General features: G+C 46.1%; 1 protein-coding gene across 1 annotated transcript in view; it reads right to left on the bottom strand.

The window, feature by feature from the left end:
* LINGO1 (leucine rich repeat and Ig domain containing 1) overlaps positions 1-16242 on the bottom strand; it is a 694970-nt gene extending 678728 nt beyond the window's left edge. The window contains exon 1 of the mRNA XM_077934575.1: positions 15455-16242. The gene's annotated coding sequence lies outside the window, so the exon portion shown is untranslated. The remainder of the gene's footprint in view (positions 1-15454) is intronic.
* Positions 16243-16852: the final 610 nt, after the last annotated feature.

The raw sequence follows: 16852 nt of genomic DNA on the forward strand, positions 1-16852 counted from the left end.
GGCCCCAGCCCTTGGACTGCCTAATTCGGAAAAACCCTTTCAGCTGTATGTACATGAACAGAATGGGATTGCAGCGGCAGTCCTGACCCAGAGATTAGGAAGTTGGAACCGTCCAGTAGCTTATTTGTCAAAACAATTGGACTCAGTAGCAAAAGGATGGCCTCCATGCCTAAGGGCAGTAGCGGCCACTGCAAGCCTTGTCAAAGAAGCTGATAAATTTACCTTCGGCCAGACGATGTATGTGAATGTACCTCATGCTGTTCTGACACTCATGGAATATAAGGGTAGTTATTGGCTAACGAACCCAAGGATGGCTAGATACCAAGGCCTATTGTGTGAAAATCCCAGGATTCATCTACGAGTAGTGAATATGCTCAATCCAGCGACTTTGCTGCCCCTACCAGAGGTAGATGATGAGGAATCACATGATTGTCTCCAAGTAATGGATGAAGTTTATTCCAGTAGACCCGATCTGAAAGATGAACCATTGAAAAATCCAGATGTTGTATATTATACTGATGGTAGCAGTTACCTGCATGAAGGTGCCAGACGAGCAGGATATGCTGTGGTCACCAATGAGGAAGTTGTGGAAGCTGAAGCTTTGCCTGCCGGCACCTCAGCACAAAAAGCTGAACTTATAGGTTTAACTAGAGCTCTGCAATTGGCAGCCGGATGTAAGGCAAACATCTATACTGATTCTAAATATGCCTTCTTAACCCTGCATGCACATGGAGCTCTATGGAAAGAAAGAGGTCTAATAGGAGCCCACGGGAAGGCCTTGAAATATGGACCTGAAGTAGAAATCCTGTTAGAAGCAGTATGGGCTCCAGAACAGATTGCTGTAATGCATTGCAAAGGTCATGGACGAGGAAGGGATCCAATAACCAGAGGAAATCATGCTGCTGACAAAGCAGCCCGAGAGGCAGCCCAAAAGCCTGTGGGAGGATTTATAGCAGCCCTCATACCAGAGGTAGCTCCAGAAGAAGTTAAACCTCACTATACCCCAGAAGAGAGGAAGTGGGCTGAACAGGAAGGAGCAGTTGTGAAGGACGGTTGGATGATCCTGCCGGACAATAGGATTTATGTACCTCATCATCTAGCAGGCACAATTGTAAGAAATTATCATGAATCTACTCACCTTGGCGGTACTGCAACCAGAGAGAGTCTCAGTCGGAAGTTGTATATTATTAACCTATCACAATTAGCAACTTGCATTTCACAGAAATGTGTTCTTTGTGCTAAAAACAATCCCAGGCAGGGACCGGTACAACCTCCTGGAATCCAACATGTGGGATATGTCCCCATGGAAAGTCTAATTGTGGACTTCACAGAGCTGGTCCCTTCTAAGGGATTCAAGTATCTCCTTGTGTTTGTAGACACTCTTACCGGATGGGTTGAAGCCTTTCCCACCCGAACTGAAAAGGCACGAGAGGTAACTAAGAGACTCCTCACTGAATTGATCCCGAGGTTTGGATTACCTAGATGCATTGGAAGTGATAATGGGCCAGCGTTCATTGATCAAGTAGTACAAGAAGTATGTCGAGTCCTACAAGTGAAATGGAGACTGCATGCAGCATATAGGCCTCAGAGTTCAGGGAAAACTGAAAGAATGAATCGGACTCTGAAAACCCAATTGGCAAAATTAACCCAGGAAACGGGATTGGGATGGGTAGATGTGTTACCCATAACACTGTTTCGTGTTCGGTGTGCACCCACAAAAAGACTTAAGTTGTCACCTTTTGAGCTCCTGTATGGGAGACCGCCCTCCTTTGTTCAGGATATTCCAGCTGACCTTAAACAAATAGGAGACCATGTGACACAGGGACAAGTGCAATCTCTCTCCCGTGTTTTTGTTTCTCTTAACAGGTGGGTCCTCGAGCGCACGCCGTGCAGCATTGCCGAGCCGATTCATCAGTTCCAGGCTGGCGATAGCGTATGGGTGAAAGAGTGGAAACGTGATCCACTTGCACCTAAGTGGCGTGGACCTTACACCGTCTTGCTCTCTACTCCAACAGCGGTGAAGGTAGCTGAGGTGACCCCCTGGATTCATCACTCTCGTTTGAAGAAGTCTGAAGGCAGTTGGACGTGCAAAGGTGACCCCTCTAATCCTTTAAAACTGACTCTCTCCAAAAACCCCTGTATCTAGCCCTACCGGGAACGGGCTAGGTCACGGGCAACATTAGACGACCGGCCTGCTGCAGCCACAACCTGGAAGCTGGCTGACCTGCGCACGCCTGAAGCTTGAGGAGCATCTGAACCAGCGATTGTGAACGGGAAGATTCTCTAATACAATTAATTGACTGGCCCCCCCTTGTGGAACAATTATCAGAGATATTACTCACTGGGGATCCTCGGGATATATGTTTTGGTCTTGGTGGTTCCCCATTTCTGTCACTGGGGGAATTATATTGGGACTAATAGTTTTATGCTATCACAATAAGGTAATCTTTTGTGGAAGGAATGCATATGCTAGACATCAACATGATTTTATTATTAATCCTGATCCCTTGGGAAGGGGAAGGGTCCTTGAATCTGACCAAATTTGCTAAATATGGATTCAGCCATGACCACAATATGTGGGTAGGTTTAGCTGAAATGGTAGCCAATGTTGCAAATAGGACCAATTGCCTTGTTTGCTCTCTTGGGCCAGATGATTCAGAGGGAGGTATGCCCTTATTACCGATACCATTAGATGCCATTGGTATGGTAAGCGAAATGCCACACCAAACAGAAATACAGAATTTCCCCGGATGGAACTCAACTAAACCATTACGAGTTATACCTGTACAAGGGGAATTCTGTGTACATAAATCATCAGATGCAGCTGATTCTACCATGATAGGCTCTTCTCATTGTCACTATACTTGGGATTATTTTAAGAATAGTCATACCTGGGCACACGGTACTACCTATCGAACTCGGAATACCTTGCCCTGTGCACCTCCTTTTATTCATGCATGGAAAGTGGTATGGAACATAACTGTGACAGAAAAAGGCAATCTAACATACTGCACTGTGAACTCTCTACCTCTTTTGATATTTCGCCTTCTGTACTCCACGTACCAAAAACCTCAGACCCGATGGTTGTGGTGGATATGTGGAGAATGGGCATACAAGAAACTCCCTTCCAAATGGAGTGGGACTTGTTTCCTGGGATGGGTATTACCACCAATGTGGATTATGCCCACTAGTTCGGCCAAGCGAACACGAAGGAATGCTGATATTTCTCGTATAGCAGGAGGAAGTACCCAAAGTTGGAGCGGTACTGATGATTGGCCGCCAGAGCGCATTATAGCCTATTATGATCCTGCCTCCTGGAATCCTGGTGAGCTCATACAAGGGGCACGGGATCCTATTTATAATCTAAACAGAATAATTCGATTGCAAGCAGTAGTGGAATTGGTAACCAATGCAACGGCCCAGAGTTTGAGACTTATTGCACAACAGTTGGATGAAAGTAGAGCCGCCATTTTGCAGCTGAAAATGGGAATGGATTATGTACTTGCCAGGCAGGGAGGCCTATGTGGAGTCTTGAACTTGACAGGGAATGCCTGTTGCTTTAACATTTCTGATAATGGTGAGGCAATCCGTGTGTTGGCTACAAAGATGGAGAATATAGCACATGTCCCAGTACAAACATGGGAAGGATGGGATATGGGATGGCTCACCAATTGGTTACCTAATGTCACAGGACTCAAAGGGATACTATTGTCTTGCTTGTTTTTCTTGACAGTAGTGGTAATGGTTTTATGTATGATGCCATGTATCATTTCATGTTTTAGAAGTACAATTAGCAAGATGGTTTCAAATGAAACTCTACCTCATATCATGGCCCTATACAGAGCTTTACCTCAGGAATATGATGAAGGTCAAGCTATCAAGGACACTTGGTATGAAGGTCCTTGAGCTTGAAAGGGGGGAATGTGGCATCTGAATATAGACTGCATTTTTTATCAAGACTTATATTGGCTTATATTTTGATCAGGTTCAAAAAAGTCTAAAAAGGGCTTAAATTCACAAATGTTTCATGCCAGGCAGGAGACCAGCTGCTTAGAAAACCTTGGCCATTCTCCTAAGACAAGGGGCCCCCCTTGATTTATAGCAGGAAAATAACTTTCAAAGTCGTAAAAGCTGGAATTACAGACTAAGAGCGAGGACATTGACCTACATGTTACAGAAGATAAAAAAAGCAGAGATAAACATAATTAGGAATGAGTAAAATGATACCAATGTGCCTCCCAGTAAAATGAGCCAGATCTTCTTCCTAAGGTTAAAAAGGCCAAGAGCAATGGAGAAGCATCTAGCTGGCAGAAAAAGAGCATTTCTGGGAAGTCTTTTTTAAAGGCAGTTTCTTTCTTAAACTGAGAGAGTTAAAAAGAGCAATAAATATTGGGAACAGCTAAAGAGGAGAGCAGATGGCTGAAGGGGGGGTGAACTGAAGAGGTTCCTTTTAAAAGCTATTTTTTACTGAGTTCCTTCCTTTCTACTTTGAGAAGCTTTATTCTTTTAAAAGGTTACCTATGATAATGTATGAAATATATTAGCTTAAATATATTGGCTTAAATGTAATTATGCAAAGGATTTAAGAAATGCTAGATTCTTATTTCATATAGTTGTAAGAGTTGTATTTATCCTGAAATTAAGTCAGTCACCAGCCTAGCCCCCCTGCCGGACAGGAAGACGCCATCTGGGCGCTCCTGATATATAGTTGTCAGACATTTGTTTAGAAACCTTCAAAATGAAGGAGATCTTTCAATGTTGATGTGAAACTCAAGATCCTTGACATATGTTTAAGATAAAAATTTAAGATTAACCATTTGTTTTAGAAGGCAATAGGGCGAAGAGGGCAAGAGGTGAGCTGGTAATTAATATTCCTTGTTGAGACACATGTAAGATATATTACTACTTATTTGTCATTTATAGATGTAACAATATATAGCTCTTTGTGCTCCATATAAGGACAGGAGGATATGGGTGTATCTTTTGTGATTGGATATAGCAGGCAGCCAATAGGAAATCCAACCAGGCTGATTGGACAGATGCAGCCACAGGAGGAGCAAAGGGGGCTGGATTAAGGGAATATAAGTGCTGGCCAAAATGGCAGGAGGCCAGGCCAGAGCTTGGTAACCATATACCACTGTGCCTCTCATTTATTTGTCTGACAAATAAATTATTATTTTAATTTCTCTATTGCTGCGTTGAATATTTCATTCCAGCTAAGCGTTAACCACAAGCAGGGTGCTACAAGGGAACTGCCAGAAGGCCCTCAGCACTGGCCCTCAGTGTTCAGGCAGAACGATGGGGGTAGAGACGCTCCTTCAGGTATACTGGGATGAGGCCATTTAGGGCTTTAAAGGTCAGCACCAACACTTTGATTTGTGCTTGAAAACGTACTGGGAGCCATTGAAGGTCTTTCAGGACCGGTGTTATATGGTCTCAGCAGCCATTCCCAGTCACCAGTACTTCTTCATGCAGTGCATAATTAAACTATAATTAAACAGGAGGAAGTGATGGCCACCAGCTGGATGGCCTTAAAAGAGGATTGGACAAAATATTATTATTATTATGTAAATGTACTGATCACTTTTTAAACAAGGCAGCTCAAGGCAATGTACAATATGTAATGAAACACACAATACATTAGAACCAGCACAAAAGAAAAACAAAGAAAAATCTAACGGGCAATCAAATTTTTAAAAGGCAGCTTTAAAACATTCCACACAGTCAAAGTGACCAGAGCTTATTAAGAGTCGAAGGCCTGGCAAAAAAAGAGAAATGTTTTTGCCTGGCACCTAAAGAAATGTACTGATGGTGCCATGTGAGCCTCCCTGGGGAGAGCATTCTACAAGTGAGGAGCCTCTTCTTGTGTTGCCACCCTCGGGACCTCCTGGGGGGCTCCAGTGATGATCTCAGGGCCCAAGTCAGTCCATGTGGGGAGAGGCAGTCCTTGAGGTATTGAGGTCCTGAGCTGAGAAGGCTTTCTGAATTGAGAGAAAGAAGTGGCATGGGCTCAATAATTTGCAAAAATAAAATAAAAAATGAACAGACTAAGCGGACTCCATGAAGTATAACCCTAAGGTGACAACGCAACATTTGGGGGTTCCCCTGCCTTCCCCACCATTTTGTATCCAGACTGATTGAGAGCTCCAGAGAGACCAGAAGTCTTCCTCACTATCTTGTGGCAATTGGGCTGCTCCTATGTAAGCAGTTGTGCAAATGTGGATTGAAACCTGTGGGCCTTCGCTGGTGAAATTTTAGAAAATGGAAGGAAATTTGGGGAAATGGAAGGGATGGAATGAAAGTGGAGGTCACTGTTATTCCATTAATTTGGGAGCAGGCTTGGGGAGGGCGGGTGATAATAACCCCTGAGCTTTATAATTCATGAATGCACTTTGGCTTGATGCTTAGCCAGATTTTTTGACTCCATGTCAGACTCTGATTCTGAGAAGTCCCTCCCTGTGCTCCATTGCCATGTCTCCCTCACTTTAGCATCAATTTGTATCTTTAAGCAGGAGGCATCCCTCTTAAGGTTAATCATGTCTCTCCCCCTCCACCCCTTTTATGTTTACTGTGGAGATTAATAAGGAACTGCAGTGTAAGGAGAATCTGAAACAACTCCTTCTTTATTGTTTAATTTAGGGAAATGCCATGGACGATTGAGTTTTAGCCTCTCCTTTGCTACAGTTGCTAGAACAATTTGTGTTGGGGATTAGTTGAGCTTCACAGCTTCTACCGCAAGCCCTATGCTGACCCTTTGTGGAATGCGCTGAATCAACATAACTTTTTTAAAACATGCCTTTTAATAATAAATAATAATATTATTATCAATTATTATTATTATTATTATTATTATTATTATTATTATTATTTATTATTATTTCTACCCCACCCATCTGGCTGGTTTTTAAAAACACACACACCACCACAACAACCAGATCATTCTTCCACATTGTCAGGACCTCTGAGCAAGTCTCACATGGAAGTAGCTAAACAGAAAACATCCCATTGAAACAAATGGGGTTACATTTTATTACTTTTCTTTTGGCAATGGGATCCTGACCAGGACCACAACAAAGTGTTACATCCTCCTATATGCTCAGTTTACAAACTGGATCAGTAACTCTGCATCTGTAATTTGTGAAGGGATGAAAAAAAGAAACCTGCACAGAACTGGCCCTCAGCTGACTATTGGTACCAGATAGAGTATCCCATTCCTGTCACTGAATGGGCAAAGTGCCCAACATTATGATGGGCTGCTTTGTGTGGAGGGAATTGGAGCTTAGATTTGTCAAGGAACCCTTATCAGGGAAGGTGGATCTGCACCTTGAACTGGTCTGATTGAGTTTGGGATTTGACCAAATTTGGTACACAACTCTACTGCATACTGGTAGCTATATCTATATAGATATATTCACACTTTCAAAGACTACAGGCTAACTGGCAATTTATGGAACATAAATGGGTTCACATTATCCTGTGCCTCATTACACCAGTACATTGTAAAAAGTCACAATTTCTAAATGAAAACATGGCCTGCCCATTCTGGTTCTCACCATATATGTAAGCTTAACCAGGCATACTCTGTCCCAGATTCTAGATATACCGTACATTCTCTCATAGCTGGTGTTCTCATCCCACCCACCACCCACCTCCATGCTGAGGTTTTTAGAAATAATAGTTCCAGGAGCAGTTAAGAAGTGTTGCATTAATTCCCTGTCCTCTCTTAGTACAGCTTCTTTAACATATCTGAGTAGTGAAATTAGAAAATCCACGCACAAATTATACTTTGCCTATATGATTAAATCATAGTTTGTTACAGTTTTGTCTTTTTTGTTTTGTTTTTAAAAAACTTGTTCTTGCCTCCTATCTGACTCAGCACCTGTTTCCCCCGTCCATGCCTTTTATGGCTAAGTGTCCCTGCTCTTTCCATCTCAATCCCTCGGCAAGTGGCTTCCAAGAAAAAGATGGCAGGAGCAGAAGCAAGGATAGAACTGTCAGAGAAAGGCAGTCAGCCAACAGCTGCTGCTCCCCTGTGTGTTTGCTTGGGATCCCCTGCTGCTTTCTCTGCAGGCCTTCTACAATTTCCATCCATCAGAGTTCGGCTTGCACATGTGGCTCCCTTTAATGCAATTAGTGCATCTATCCAGAACAGGGCATCACAGTGAGAATAGAAATGTATAGATAAACATTTTCCTCTCTGATAATGCCATGGCTACACGGTGCAGAGTTAAAATGGAAGGGCAGCACATCCAGGGCAGACAAAGCAAAGCCATTTCCCCACAAACACCAGCTCCCACAGCCTGAAAGCGAGATGAGCACCGCAACCCCATAGTTGTCTTTGACTGGACTTAACCATCCAGAGGTCCTTTACCTTTTTACCTTTTACCTTGTTTAGTGAGTGGAGTTATAAATGGTGAGTTTCTTTTGCCTGAAGATTTGTAGATACTTAGAGAAATGCTGTTTTATTTTTATTTTTTGTCTGAAGCCTTCCAGGCCCAGTGGAAACATCTGCAAAGGTGACAAATTGCTGCTTTGTTTTCTTATTTGCAGCACAAATGAATAAAAATCCATTCATATCACATGTGCTTGCAAAGTCCTATGGCAAGCAATCCTGTCATGGTCATCATTCATTCACACTCCATAGGACCTGACCTCACAGTGCTGCATGCACAAATCAAGGTGTGCAGACTTCGTGTGATTCTCATGGGGCAGGTACTTTGACTGAACATGGCAGGTACCAGAGTAAGGGGGGCACATATTGCAAGCAACCAAAGTTCTCAATAACACATGTTTATCTGGTGGTTCCTCTAGGGCAGTGGTTTTCTACCAGTGTCCTTCCCTCCCTCCTCAGATGTCCTCTTGCGTCTCTGCCTCCTAAAGCTGCCTAGCTACAAGCTCCCCTGGTGAATGGTGCCTCTGGAGCTGGCCAGGGGGTGCTGGCCAGGGGCCCCTGTGGGGCAGTGTGAGGAGGCACCTCTCTTTGGGGCACTTGGATTTGCTACCTTCTCTTCTTGCCTAGGTCTGTGGCTTGGAACTGTATTAGAGATTCTACCCACACCTTTGTGGCAAGTTAGACAGATGGCAAAGAAGAGTCAAGAGACCCATATTATCCAAGGCCCCAACCCTAACTTTCAGACTTTTGATTAGCCCCTGGATATATAAAGAGGGGCTAAGCAAAAAGTCTCTGGAAGGTGAATCTAGATCACTCTTTTAAAAAAATAATTATAATTTTCTCTGGAAATGCAACAAGACAAGAAGTCTGAAGCCCAAGTGCACATCATCCTCCACTACCACCCAAAGATAACTCTTTTTCCTATTAAGCCAACAAAGGTGCCGCTCCTACCCATGTGCTGGGCAGGTTGGGAAAATATTAGTTGCATCCCATTGAAGGGACAGAGGTCAAGATACTGCACATGTGTGGTGAGCAGGATGCAACATCCAATCAGAGGAGGGATTCAGGCAGTCTTAAGAGACTATCTCCATCATCCCCTCCCTTTGGGGTGAGACTGTCTGCTGTTTTCCTCAACAAGGATGTTAGCTGCCATGAAAGATTTATGATCAAGTCCCCATCATTCAGTCTTGGATGGGTTCCAAGACTGAATGGGAGCTGTGAAAGTGTTTGTTCCAATGAGTTTCCCTGCCACTCTTCAAAGCTGAGGTGGAAAATGCCCAGCTACTTGTAAGAATCCTGGCCTGAAGGGAGGCGCTCCACCTTGGCAGACAAGTGCCATCTTGATATACTGCATCTCTGCAGGTGACATCACCAAACCCACCTTCTCATGCTCTGTTGGAGAAACAGCCACAACTGTCTCTAATAGTCCCTTCTGCTGGTGAGGGAGAGGCAGCTTCCAGGACTCCATCCTCACCAGTAGATTTGGGCACATCTAGCAGCAGCGAGTGTGTGTCCAAAGGGCTCTGTTCTGTAGTCTCATCTTCCCCTTCAGTAATCCTCCTCAAGAGTCCAACTGCCAGGGATCCTTGAGCTGCGATTCCTGCATTGCAGGGGGTTGGATAAGCCTTGTGGTCCCTTCCAACTCTACACTTCTATGATGCAGTGAAGTGGTTCCCACTCCTGATCCGAATCAGAGCAGCTCTAGTGACAGCCCCAAGAAGCAGTTAGGGTACGCTCGCCAAGGAAGGTACAAGAATCACTGAGCACATTGTAAAATGCCAAACATTTGCATCACTCCCCACAAACTGCTAAGATCTCCTCAAAATGGCAAGCAGAGCCCTTTTTGCTGTAAGTATATAGCCATCAGGAGACTTTCCAGTTGCAGTCTTGCTCACTTGGGGGCCGTTCCCCAAATCTTGCCTGAACCAGCCCCAGGGGTTCATTGAAGGCGACGTGGCAGCAGGTGGTACATGACCCCAGTCAAGCTTGCAAAAATATATCATTTGCCAGATAATAAGTGTTGGAAATGTAAAGAAACTGAGGGAACATTCTTTCATCTTTGGTGGACGTGCCCAAAGGTTAAGGCTTTCTGGGAAATGATCTATAATGAACTGAAAAAGGTATTTAAATATACCTTCCCTAAGAAACCAGAGGCCTTTCTTTTGGGCATCGTTGGCCAAATGGTGCCAAAAAAGGACAGAACTTTCTTTATGTACGCAGCAACAGCAGCAAAACTACTCATCGCAAATCATTGGAAGATACAAGATTTGCCCACTCTGGAAGAATGGCAGATGCAATTGATAGACTATATGGAATTGGCAGAAATGACTGGCAGAATCCGAGACCTGGGAGAAGAGCTAGTGGAAGAGGACTGGAAGAAATTTAAAGACTACTTGCAAAAGTATTGCAAATTGTATGAATGTTAGAATGATGCAGGATATAAAGATAATATGGTATTAGTGATATAGTTGAAAGGAGTATGTAAAAAATGGTTTAATAAGAACTAAGGTGAAGTTAAAATAATATTATGTCAAACTTAAATAAATTGATAATAAAGGGAAAAATTGGAGACATGACAGTTGAAATGTATAATACAAAATAAGATTTGAAAGAAGGAGAGGCATTGCTGAATAAGATTGTGTAAAAGGAAACACAGAAAAGGGAGATGTGAGGGAGTCTGGAAGGAGGGTTATGAGAACAATAACTAAGAAATTGGTTTTTTACGTCTTTTTTATGTCTTTTTTCTTTTTCTACTTTTTATGGTGGGTTTTTTACTGTGTTTTTCTGTGTTTTTTTATTGATTGTGATGGTGTTTTTTCTTTTTTCCTACCCTGTTTTGAATGTGAAGTTTGTTTTATTGTTTAAAACTTTAATAAATATCGTTTTTAAAAAAAGGGGGCGGCGTGGCAGGGTGTAAGCAGGAAAACAGATGCTCCATGTGTTTCGACAGCATGCATCAAACCAGGCTGGAAGGCCCTTTATGAGCCCTCCGAATGCCATTGGCAGCCCTTCAGAATAGGGAAACAAAACTTTACCAATTTCTAGCCAGACAGCTGTCAAAGATACATTTTTCAGAGACTCAATTACAAGACACATTCAGGAACAAGAAAGAAATGGACCTCTAGCATACACCACCAGATGCAATTTCTACTAAATGCTATCTGTTACCAAAATTGTTAGACATTTGACACACACCAGAGGAAGGACAAGACTTCCTTATGTCATTTGGTCACCTACCAACACAACATCAAGCTGCCCTCCCCACCCTGAACATACTAACTCCACTTTCTACCTTTCCACTCTCAGATAAAAGCTTTGTGAACCTTATGAATAGGTTTCCCTTGAAGTTTTGCCTGAGACGATTGCTTTCCACCTTCAGGTGACATCTCCCAGTTCAGCTTGGTGAAAAGGCTTTTAATAAAAAGAGTTTCTGCTTTATTTTAATTTAAAGTCGCCAACTTAGATGGCTTTAAAAGGGGACTGGACAAACACATGAGGGATCAGGCTAGCAATGGCTATGAACCACAATGGCTTGGCTCTGCCTCTCCAGTCAGAGAGAGCAATGTTTCTGAATGCCACTTGCTGGAAACCACAGGAAGGAAGGCTGTTCTTGTGCCCAGGTGCTGCTGTCTGTCTGGCTTCCCTTAGGTGTCTGCCTGGTCGCTGGATGCTGGAGTGCATGGGCCACTGGCCTCATCCAGCAGGCACGTTCTTGTGATATCTGACACCTTTTCATCTATTGTCTCTTGTTTTTAAAAAGTAACTCATCGCAACAACCCCCTTTTTTGCTCCACCCTATTCACTTGTGTGCATCGTTAGCTAGATATATATGTTTCTCCAGAGCCAGCATAGCATTTATTTCACAGAGATATTTCAAACTCACCCTTCATCCTAAAGATCTCACAATACCAACTGATGATACTTTGGCAGCCAGGAAGGGGATGATCTGTTAAAGTGAACCATCTACCTGCCTGAACAGTATAATGTTGCAGCCACATTAAAGAACCACTTCTAAGAAAAGTGACAGCAAAGTGTTTTACTTCAAAAAAGCAAACAAACCCAGCAGAATTGCATTCAAAGCCAGTGTGAACAAGTTAAAGCACAAAAGTGAGAAAAAGCAGAAGCAGGAGAAATCGGTCCACCTCTCCCAAGCACTGCAAAAGATGCCACCTAGTTGAAGCTGGCCCACTAAATTCCACCCAGGAGCCACTGCTGAGAAGGTTCTGCCCCACATCACCCACATCACTAGCAAGGGCACTTCAAGTATTGGGGGAACATGACTGGTGATGTCACAAATGAATGGGTGCTAGAAGATGGCTATTGTTAAGATATCTTGGCCACAAATCCAGAGCCCAAGTGTGGCAAAGCAGTTCAAGTGCCAGACTAGGACCAGGAAGACTAGGGTCCCAATCCCCACTCAGCCATGAAGCTCACCTTGGGCCAGTCACTGCCTCTCAGTCTAACCTACCTCACAGGGCTGTTGTGTGGATTGAATGAGGAAGGGGAGAACCTTGTACAGCACACCAGCTTGAACTCCTTGGAGAATAAGGTGCAATATGAATGCAGTAAATAAAAACAGATGAATATACCCTTAAGAATGCAACATAATTCAGTCTATTGATGTGACACCCAAGAAGAACTCCCAATAATATTTTCACCTTCTGAAGTTTAGAGAAGCAGGAGAGCTTAAAACATCCACTTGAGGTGAGATCAGGTGGTGGGTCACTTAAAGGAAAGAAATAGCCAAGGAACAATTGTGCAAGCTGAGGCCACTGGATGAATTTTTATCATCAGGGCAGAGCTCACGCTTTGCATCTGGGAGGTCTCAGCATCAGTATCTGGCATTTCCAGTTAAAAAGGATTCGACAGCAGGTGATGGGAAATTAAAAGTTAGAAAGGATTGGACCACTGCTGCGAGTCAGAGTTGACAATAGTAGCATAGATGCACAAATAACCTGACTTGGTCTGAGGCAGCCTCCTATGTTCCTTCAGCAATCAAGGTTACCAAAATCTCCCCAGCATCCCTCTGCAATGAGACAATAACACAGGGAGTGTTGCCACATTTTCTGTTTGGTTGTTCCTTTGGCAGCTATGTGACAGGCAGAAATCCACCAGCAAGCGATACTGTGGCAGAGAATAAGCTTTATCACATGGTGGGGAGTTGTTGTTGTTATTTGCCCACCACCCATTAAACTTTAGGAGCTCTGCCAGCCCTAACAAAATTGGAGTCCAAGAGTAGCCAAGCCATTAAAGACAGACAATAGCATTCCTGGAAGGAGCCACTGGCACAAAGCAGTTTTCCAAGAGGCAAGAAACAGAAGAGGAAAGCTTGCTCTTCCTCTTCGCCTGCTCTTCAGGCACCACCACAGATTTCCCATCCCCACCTGATCGCTGCGTTTGAGCTATGCTTAATCAATTTTTCAGAAGGAGCTATTCCATCATGTCAGATCCAGCAGTCTAGATCTCTGCCTCATTCCACCCCCACCCCCGTGTCCAGGGCTTCCTTTGTTCAGCATTCAGTTCTCTCCATTCCATCACCCAAAAATACACAATGTATACACACCCTGTTTTCAATATAATAATGCACAGTTGCTAAGAATGCTCATACAAGTAGATGTCTGCTCAACAGTCCCATAAGGTGGGTGAGTCACATTATCAGCTGCCAATCAGCTGTGGGGTGTGTGTGTGAGGGCTACCATTAATTGCACATGTAAGTGCATTAGGGAGGGAAGGCACCCTCCCTTATTTTTAGACCACAGATAATGCTCTCTTAAGAGCTGTTATACTCATGGTCAACTCAGTGTTCTTTTTCAAGTAAAGTCAGCAGATTTTACCCACTAATCATCTATTAAATGAACTGGTACACTCGACACAGGAAGGCAGAAAGGCAAGAATGCCATGAACTCCTTTGCCATGAAAGTGGTTGCTTGACCCCTGCACAAATAGCATCACCCTCCATTACTCTGGAGCAGGGACAGGGCATATATTCCAGCTGGAAGGCAGTATTCCCTCCTGGTCAACCCTTGGGGTGGGCAGGCATATGCCAGGGGTGGGCAGGGATTAAACCACAGGCTAGTTCACACACACTGGCACAACCCATCCAGAAGAGCCAGAAGCAGCACCACAGGCAGAAGGACACATCCAGGCGGGCAAATTACACTCCAGGAAGGTGCCAAGCAGGGCAGGATGGGGCGAGTCCTGGGTACCAGACAGAGATGCTTGAGGGGCTGCGTACGCAGCACTAGGACCCTCAATGCGGCTGGATGGGCATCGTATTTTGAAGCAAAGGATGCAAACACACATCACCATCTAAGGAGGAGTCCCCAGCAGACCAGAGTCTAAGATTTCCTATCCACACCACTGTTTTCTCCGCGTCAGAGTAGGTTCAGGGTTGTTGTAGCCTTGATATTGAATACAGCCAAGAGCAGGCCTGGAAATCCACCCCCACCCCCCCACACACTGCAAACATCAATGCCAGGAATCACAGCAAAGCTGTGTGCAGAGACTGAAAAGGCAGTGCCGCATAACGGTTAGTGGGAAGAGCTCTGACAAGGGAGAGCAGAGTTCAAATTCCCACACGCAACCACCAAAGCACACTGGGTGACCTTGGCCCAGTCACTTTCTCATACTTTGCTGCTCTAGGAAAAGGGGTACTGTATCTATATCACTCTGCGTATGATTTTTAAAAAATGATTCATAATAATAAATGAAATCCTGCTCACAATGTTGGACACTCTTGCTTGAATGCAGCACTAAAAACTCCACAGACAGAACAAAACAGAAAGCAGCCCTCAAGGAAAGAGCACCTCCGAGCATACGCAAAGCGCCTGCCCTTTCCTAGTTAGAAACCAGATCCCGCCCCCGCTTTTCAAAAGCAACATCTCCGGATCGCAGCGCACGCGGCATTCTCCCCCGCCGCCCCTCTGAGGTCCGCAGGCACCCAGCTCTACCTGGGTTTCACCCACCCGTCTAATAAAGCATCCGGACGTGGAGCCGCGAGAGAGGCACCCCCCCCCCCTCCGAGCGATCCAGCGCCCACCCCGAGGGGAACGTGCTACTCACCCGGCGCCACCGCCTGCCGCGTCTCTCCGCGGCCCCTCGGAACGTGGGAAGGGGGCAGCGGCCGCGGCTTGGCTTGGATTCCCGCGGGCTCGGGCAGGACGGGGGGCGGCGAGAGGGGCCGCCAACTTCTCCCCTGCCTACGGGCCCTGCCCAGAGAGGAAAGAGCTTCGCTTGCTGGAGCGAGAAAGCGTCCCCGCGGCGGAGCCTGGCGAGCGTCCCTCCGCGCCGGCGGGGCTCGCTCTCCTCCAGCTGCGATCACTGGGGCGTCGGCTGCCTGCGCTGGGCCAGAGCCCGGAGCCCGGCAGCGGGGACAAGACAAGGCGCCGCCAGCTGCGACGAAGCGCGCATCCTTGCCAAGCGCGGCGGCGGCTCTCCGGCTTTCCTTTCGCCCCGCACCGTCGGCGGAATCCCTCGCAGCTGGGAAGCCCAAGCGCCCTTCCCGGGATCCGCCAGAAGCTCAGCTAGCAAGAGGAGCCGCGCTCCGGCTGCCTACATCTCCCCGCATCCGTCAGCCCAGGAGCAGCTCCAACCCGCGGCTGGTCGTCGCCGCTGCCGAGGCTGCGTGGCCCGCGCAACTGGCGGCTCGGTTCCCCCTCTCGGCTCGAGCGCGCAGGCACAGCCTCTCGCAAGCGGCCGATGACATCAGCCCGAGAGGCCGCCGCTGCTTTGCCGGGATGCGGGCGCGGAGGCTCCCAGTGGCGGGTGGAGGGAGCTGTCGGTGCGGCTTGCAGCCCCGTTGAACCTCGGCGAAGAAAGGCAGGTGCGCGCCGAGGTCTTCTGCTGGTGCCTCTTGCGAGCAGACGCTCTCGACCGCCCTCGTCCCTCCCCCTCTGTCCCCCTAGGCGCCTTTACTCGGGAGTAAGCCCGGCTGACTGTAGGTAGAGAGGCAACCGTGTTTCGCACGGTCTGCCGTACGTAGGACTGGCTCCCCACCGAGAAAAAGTAGTGGCCATGTCCAAAGGGCAAAGGGCTGCTGGCTTTCAGGGGAAAAGTTTGTTACCTTGAGGTCAAAGTGGTGGACCTGCAAAAGGTAACAGAAGCAGAGAGCGCGGTCGAGGAGGCCGCCAGGGATTTCATAGCAGTGCCACACTCCGGGGAGAAGGATGGTCTTGGGGAAGGAGAGCGTCCCCTTGAGGAAGAAAGAAGCATTACCTTAGAAGGGGCCCATCCTTTGCTGGAGAGTTTTGCCCTTGCCTTGTGCTCAGGCTGGCCAGTGTGAGTAGAGGATACTGGATGGGCCATGGGCCTGATCCAGAAGAGCTCTTCTGATGTTCTTGTCTGGTTCTTATGTTCTTGTGGTTGCACCACCCTGCTTTATTATCTGAGGGAGTGGTGGGGCAGGACGTCACCTGGAAAAGGGGGGGGGGGAGTTGCCTTAGACCAGGTCAGACTGCTTGC

This window comes from Podarcis muralis, chromosome 9 (genome assembly GCF_964188315.1).
Source record: "Podarcis muralis chromosome 9, rPodMur119.hap1.1, whole genome shotgun sequence".
In the NCBI taxonomy this organism is placed as follows: Eukaryota; Metazoa; Chordata; class Lepidosauria; order Squamata; family Lacertidae; genus Podarcis; species Podarcis muralis.